Consider the following 8,102-nt stretch of genomic DNA (forward strand, 5'->3'; position numbering starts at 1 on the left):
AGAATCAATCAATCAACAAGCACTTTGTAGTTGTCTGCATGGTCTACCAGGCACTGCACCAGGCAATAAGGATTCAAAGACAAGAGGAACTTACATTCTAATGAGGAGGATCATATACTGACCAGTTCCAGGTAACAATCAATGCATAATTTTTATTATGTATACTCTTGTTTAAGTTCAATAGTCAGTCTTCCAAAGGGAGTCCACAGACTACATTAGGGAACCTTGTCAAGACCACTTGACCTTGCATCAATATTCATGGAGCAAATGGGATTTCCACCTAAGTTATTCCTCCTTCTTGCTGTAAGACCATGTCTCATTTTTAGGCTCTATGTTTCTTTGACAATATCTTTTTTTAATGCGTCTCTTGTGCAGCATGATACTATTCACTCCCTCCATGTCTTTCTCCATTTAATCTTTGGGAGACTTGAAACCTTAAGGCTGTGGCACTTCAAAATTCATAGTCACACAACAGGACCAGATTGTAGGTGTTAACGAGATAGACTTTTATTTCAGGGAAGAGCCTAGGGTTGGTAAAAAAAACAAACAAACAAACAAAAAAAAAAAACATTGCATAGTTTTTCAGTCTATTCTTCTCCCATTCAATTCTGGTCTTGTTTCATAGTTTATTTTTATTATGTGTCAGAAATATGTTGATAGATGAGCTCCATGGGCTATTCATTCAACTGTGTATCATAGTGTGGACCACAGGCATTTCTCATCCACTTGTTTCTTCCTATGGATTGTTAGGTTGAATTCTCTTTTGTGATTCTGGATTTCATTTAAGAGGCTCTGAAACATCCTAGTACTTGATATAATCTATACATTTCATCCACAAACAAAGATACCTGAAGGACCACATCATCTCTAGGGAATCCCTCTTCAATTTGGAAACCTGTTTGAAATATTCTCCATTGCAATGGTAAGTTCTCCAATAAGCACATATCCCTGTTTTATTATGTGCCTTTCATCCTTACAACAGTCCTGGAAGGAATGTACATATTTTTCTTTTCCCTTTTATACACATGAGAAAAGTGAGGCTGGAACAGACTTCGTGACTTGTTTATGGTCACACAGTCTGTCCTTCCTTTAGATTCCTCATTTGGAAAAAAAAAAAGAGAGATATCAATATAGTCTGAGAATTTAATTAACTTGCCTCACAATGAGGAAGTGTCTAAGACAGTATTCAAATTCAGGTCTTCCTGACTCCAAGTCTGGTACTCTATCCACTATTCTGTGCTGCTTCTCATAGAATGAAAAGTTTTATAAATCAGTAAAGCAAAATGTTACATGAGTGATATAGATGGTAAGTGATGGGGGAGTTCAGAGAAAAATATCACTTTGGGTTTTGGCTTTGGGAAATGGGAGGTAAGGGCGATACTCACAGAAGGATTCTTAGAGTGTTTAAAATGATCAAAGATACTGCTGTTGACTCCTGCTACAGTTTTGTCTCCTCTGAGATTCAATGACCAGAAATTACCCAGCTGGCTCTAGAATTTGCAGATGGGATCATGCAGCACTTACAAAACACCAGTCATCATTTGTGGGCTATTTACTCATTAGGCCTCTCACATACCACAGGCAATTTTGAATTTCCATGCCCATTAAGGTAGCTGAAGTCAGAAAGTGCTGTACACTATGATGCTTCTCTTTCCAAAAATCCAGGTAGGAGAGGGGAGAAAGATGACACAATCCACAATAGTATTTCATGGTTGTTACTTTCTCCATCCACTTCCTCACTTTGATTAAAAACCTACCTGCCCTTAAGCGACATGATGTTTCCTCCCATGGAGGTTTTCACCTATTCTTACTCTCCCCAACTCAACAAGAGGGAACTCAGACTTCTCCTTATGGTTCAGTACCACTTCTGAACCTCTGATGTTGTTCTACTGCTCCGTTTCTCTCATAAGTCTCCCTCTTTCTACTTGACATTAGTACATGTGAAAAAAAAGAATGCTTTAATGCACTAAGACATCAGTAGGAGTCAGTGCAGTAAGATGTGGTCATCAAAAAAACTAATGCAATCCTAGAGTGTATTAATAGAAGTACGATGTCCAGAACTGGGAGTAAGTTCCATTGTCCTCTGTCATATCAAATCAGCAGTACTGTGTTTAGTTTTGTGCATAACTGAGGTGGAATAAAGATAAACAAGAGTACCTTATCATAGTATAGAGGGGACCATGAGTTCTCCAAGGCCATGTCAAATGGAGCCATGCTCTTGGAAGGTCCTACTGAGGCTCAAGGAAATGCTTAATGATGTATGTCTTCTGAGAACCTGCTAGGCTCTTTCAGAGAGCTTTCCATCAAATTGGCAGCAACGCAATGGGTTGTTTGGTCTCCACAATTTTCAGAGTTCATCATCAAGTTTAGGAGGGATGGCTATGGGTATCAGTGAAGGGGAAAACTGCACTAAAAAAATAAAGATCAAAGTAGCAAATTGAAGAATGTCCAGAGAAGAGTGACCAGAAAAATGAAGGAAAAGAAAGAGGAAATAAAGAATCGCTTAGGGAGAGGAAAAAGATTAATAAAAGCCCAATATGTGAAGGACACAGGGCCAGACTTGGTGAATACAAAGGAAAAAATGAAAAAGTACCAGCCCTGAAAGTGCTTATATTCTACTGGGGAATATGACATACAAAAGCAAATACAAATTAATTTGAGCAATAGTAATAACAAGGGACATCAGGAAAGGCTTTTCATAGGAGGTGACCTGAGTTGAATCATAAGGAAAGCTAAGAGTTCTAAGAGGTATAGGTGAAGAGACTGCATTCCAGGCATGTGTGAGAACCTATTCAAAGGTTTGGAAGAAAAAGGTAGAAGTCTGGAGAACAGTAAATAGATAGTTTGGCTGGAATGTAGAATGCACAAAGATTATTGATCAGAGGGATACTATGGTCAGACCCATGCTTTAGGAAGATTATCCTGACAATAATATGGAGGATGTATTTAAAAAGCAACAGACTAGATCTACCTGCATTATTACTAAAACTTCATTCTTGAACATGACCATGACCTACATTTTACTCAGGCCTCATTCTCTCTGACCTCTCTATAGCACTTAACATTTGCAACTCTCCCCTTCCTGAAAATTCGTCCTTTGGATTCTGAAACAATACCATTTTCCTCATATCTCCCTCTATTATTTGAATTCTTGTTCTATAGCTTCTTTGCTGATTCCTTTTTCCCCTTAACCTAAAAATAGGCCCTTAACCAAGGGCCAGTCCTAAGCTTCCTCATTTTCTATTTCCATGACAAGCCTCATCCATTCCTACAGCTTCAACTATCACTTCCCAGTGATTTAAAATTTATATCTTCAATCACACCTCTCTCATGAGTTTTAGTCCTATATTTTCATTTGCATGCTATGTACTTTCATTTGAATTATGACAAGCTCAACATATATAAAACTCACTATACTTCCCCCAAACAAGCTTTCATATCTACCTGTGTAGAAATCTAGTCCTTCCTATCCCCCTCTCCTCCAGGGCCTAGCTGTGTGCTGCCAGGTGTATGTATGACAGAGGACATTGAGTGCTAGATTCAGAGTCAGGAGATCTGTGTTCACATCCTTTCAAATGGTGTGACAATAACCAAATCACTTTATGCCTGTTTCCTCAACTATAAAATGAATATTAATAATGAATATTAATAATATCAGTAATTCCTACCACTCACCATGCACTTGTGATGTGCAAATAAAGAAATGGATTAAAGCATTTGCAAACCTTAGAGCACTATATAAATGTAGTTACGATGATTATTATAGTAAGTTTCCTAACTGATATTCCCATCTCTGACTTCCCACTATTCTAATACATCCTGCATACTGATGACAGATTTATTTTCCTAAAATATTGTCACTCAAAGCCCTTCAGTTGTTCGCTATTGTGTACAGGAGAAATTCAAACTCCTTAGATTACCAATTAAAACCTTTCATAATCTGGTCTCAGTCTACATTTCCAGACTTACCGTTAGCTACTTCTCCACATGTTACCTCTACTCCAGTCAAATTATCCATTTTCTCCTAGGTATGATACCTGTATTCCTCCCTCCACCTGGTTCACACTGATCCCTTTGCCTAAAATGCCATTTTTCTTTTATCTAAGGGCTATCCTTTCTTTAGGGGCAGCTATGTGGTGCAGTGGGTAGAGCACCAGTGCGGGAGTTAGGAGGACCTGAGTTCAAATCTCACCTCAGACGCTTGACACTCACTAGCTGCGTGACCTTGGACACAACCCCAATTGCCTTATCCTGGGTCATCTCCAGTCATCCTGATGAATATCTGGTCACTGGATTCAGATGGCTCTGGAGGAGAAGTGAGGCTGGTGACCTGTACAGCCCTCCCTCACTCAAAACAAAGTCAAGTGAAAGTCATATCATTATTTCTCTGATGGCATGGTCTTCTTCAGCAATAAAGGATGAACACACACACCCTTCCTTTAACACCTAATTGAAGTACCACTTCCCTTATAAAGCTTTCACCCCTTTCTCTTCTCAGAAATCCTGCAGTAATTTTTTTTTATTTTTTTATATTCATTTTATTTATTTTTAATGCTGTATAATCTCTATCATAAAACTTAGATTTTCCCCCCCTAGCTACCCCTCATTACCCCCCTCCCTCCCCAAGATGGCATACAATTCTATATAGGATCAACACATATGTTCCTACTGAATACATTTTCATTATAGTCATGCTGTGTAGAAGAATTAATATAAATGGGAGAAATCATATAACAAACCAAAACATAATACACACACACACACACACACACACACACACACATACAAACATACACACACACTCACACACACACACACACACACACACACACACACACACACACAATGATCTGCTACATTCTGCAATTGAATTCCATAGTTCTTTCTCTGAATGTGGAAGGCACTTTGCCTTAGAAGGCTATTGGGAATTTTTCTTTTAATGTGCTTGAATTACTATGGAGATCCAAGTCTACCAGAAAAAGCTCTCGCACACTGTGATCGTTGCTGTGCACAAAGTTCTCCTGGCTCTGCTCCTTTCGCTCAGCATAAGATCATATAAGTCTTTCCAGGCCTCTCTGAAGTTTTCTTGTTCATCATTTCTGGTGCAATAGTATTCCATTACATTCATATACCATAATTTGTTCAGCCATTCCCCAATGGATGGGCATCCCCTTAATTTCCAGTTTTTGGCCACGACAAAGAGTGCTGTTATAAATGTTTTTATACATGTGGGACCCTTTCCCATTTTTATGATCCTTGGGGATACAGTCCTAGAAGTGATATTGCTGGGTCAAAGGGTATGCACATTTTTGTAGCCCCTTGGGCACAGTTCCAAACTGGTCTCCAGAATGGTTGGATGAGCTCACAGCTCCACCAACAATGAATTAGTGTTCCAACTCTCCCACATCCTCTCCAACATTTATAATTTTCCTCTTCTGTCATGTTTACCAATCTAATTGGTGTGATATGGTATCTCAGAGTTGTTTTGATTTTCATCTCTCTAATCAAAAGTGATTTAGAGCACTTTTTCATAAGATTATAGATATCTTTAATTTCATCCTTTGAAAATTGCCTGTTCATATCTTTTGACCATTTATCAATTGGGGAATGACTTGTATTGTTGCACATTTGACTCAGTTCTCAATATATTCTAGAAATGAGACCTTTATTCCTGAGATGAGCTAGAAAATTTTTTTTCCCAATATACTACATTCCTCTGAATTTTAGTTGCATTGGGTTTGGTCATGCAAAATTTTTTCAGTTTAATGTAATCAAAATTATCCATCTTGTACTTCATAATGCTTTCTACTTCTTATTTAGTCAAAAATTCTTCCCTTCTCCATAAATCTCATAAATACACTGTCCCTTGCTCCTCCAGTTTGTCCATGATATCAATCTTGTACCCATTTGGACTTTATTCTTGTGTATAGTGTCAGGCATGGGTCTAAGCCTAGTTTCCGCCACACTGTTATCCATTTTTCCCAGCAATTTTTGTTGAACAGTGAGTTCTTATCCCAGAAGCTGGGGTCCTTGGGTTTATGAAACAGAAGATTCCTATATTCTTTGCCTACTGTGTCGTGAGTACCTAGCCTATTCCACTTGTCTACCTTTCTGTTTCTTAGCTAGTACCAAGTGGTTTTGATACATGCTGCTTTATAATACAATTTGAGATCTGGTAGCACTAGGCCACCTTCCCTAGCATTTCTTTTCATTAGTCCCTTTGATATTCTGGACCTTTTGTTCTTCCAGATGAATTTTGATATTATTTTATCCAGCTCTAGAAAATAATTATCTGATAGTTTAATTGGTATGGCACTAAATAAGTAAATTAATTTAGGTAGAATGTTCATTTTTATTAGATTGACTCGGCCTACCCATGAGCAACTAATGATTTTCCATTTACTTAGATCTGACTTTATTTGTGCAAAAAGTGTCTTGTAATCGTGTTCATATAGTCCCTTGGTTTATTTTGGCAGGTAAACTCCCAAATATTTTATAGTGTCTACCCTGGTTTTAAATGTGATTTCTCTTTCTATCTTTTGCTGTTGAACTTTGCTACTAATATATAGGAATGCAGATTTGTGTGGATTTATTTTGTAACCTGCAACTTTGCCAAAGTTGTTTACTATTTCAAATAGTTTTTTACTTGAATGTCTGAGATTATCTAAGTATATCATCATATCATCTGCAAAGAGTGATAACTTAGTTTCTTCTTTGCCTATTCTTATTCCTTCAATTTCTTTATCTTGTCTAATTGCTACAGCTAACATTTCTAGCACCATATTGAATAACAGTGGTGATAATGGACATCCTTGTTTCACCCCTGATGCGACTGGAACTGCATCTATCTTATCTCCATTTCATATAATGCTTTCTGAAGGTTTTAGGTAAATATTGCTTATTTTATGGAAAGGTCCCTTTATTGCTATGTTCTCCAGCGTTTTTAATAGGAATGGGTGTTGTATTTTGTCAAAAGCTTTTTCTGCATCTATTGAGATAATCATGTATTTTTTTTCCCTGTTTATCTTTTTCTGCCTCTCTTGAGATCTGCATTTGAAGATCGAATTTTCTGTTAAGTTCTGGCTTTTTGTCAGGGAGGTCTAGAAATCCCTTACATCATTGAATGACCATCTCCTTGCCTGAAATGTTTTGCTGAACTTCGCTGGGTAGTTGATTCTTGGTTATAGTCCCAGCTCCTTTGCCTTACAGAATATCTGATTCCAATTCCTTCGATCTTTTAATGTAGAAGCTGCAAGGCCCTGTGTGATCCTGACTGTAGCTCCTCGATATTTGAATGGTTTCTTTATGGCTGCCTGTAGTATTTTCTCCTTCACTTGATAGTTCTGGAATTTGTCAACAATATTTCTTGGGGTTTTGAGTTTGGGATCCCTTTCAGGAGGTGAACAGTGGATTCTTTCGATGACTATTTTGCCCTCTGGATCTAGCACTTCTGGGCAGTTTTTCTTGATGATTTCCTGGGAGATATTGTCCAGACTCTTTTCTTCATTGTGGCTTTCTGGCAGGCCAATAATTCTTAAATTTTCTCTCCTGGATCTATTTTCCAGGTCAGTTGTTTTTTCCAACTAGATATTTTACATTTTCTTCTATCTTTTCATACTTTAGATTTTGTTTGACTGATTCTTGCTGTCTCATAGAATCATTAGTTTCTACTTGCCCAATTCTAATTTTTATCAAATTGTTTTCTTCAGTTAACTTTTGCGTCTCCTTTTCTATCTGTCCAATTGTTCCTTTTAAAGAGTTATTTTCTCCAGTTAATTTTTGTACTTCCTTTTCCATTTGTTCAATTTTCCTTTTCAAAAAGATATTCTCATCAATGAATTCTTTTTTCATACTTCTAAAATCTTTGGCCAATTTCTCTTCTATTTCCTTCTTCAGTTGTTCCAGGAGAGCTGTTTGTGCATGTGAGCAGTTCATAGTCCCTTCTGAAGTTTCAGATGGAAGTACTGTCTCACTACCAACCTCTTTGGTATTTGTGTTTTGGTCCTTGTCCCCATAGAAAGATTCTATGGGTTTTTTTCACTTGTTTTGCTTTTTCTTGTTCATGATAGTGATTGTCTGTTGTGGCTTCTGGTTCTTTCAGT

This window comes from Notamacropus eugenii, chromosome 6, assembly GCF_028372415.1.
Source record: "Notamacropus eugenii isolate mMacEug1 chromosome 6, mMacEug1.pri_v2, whole genome shotgun sequence".
Lineage (NCBI taxonomy): Eukaryota > Metazoa > Chordata > Mammalia > Diprotodontia > Macropodidae > Notamacropus > Notamacropus eugenii.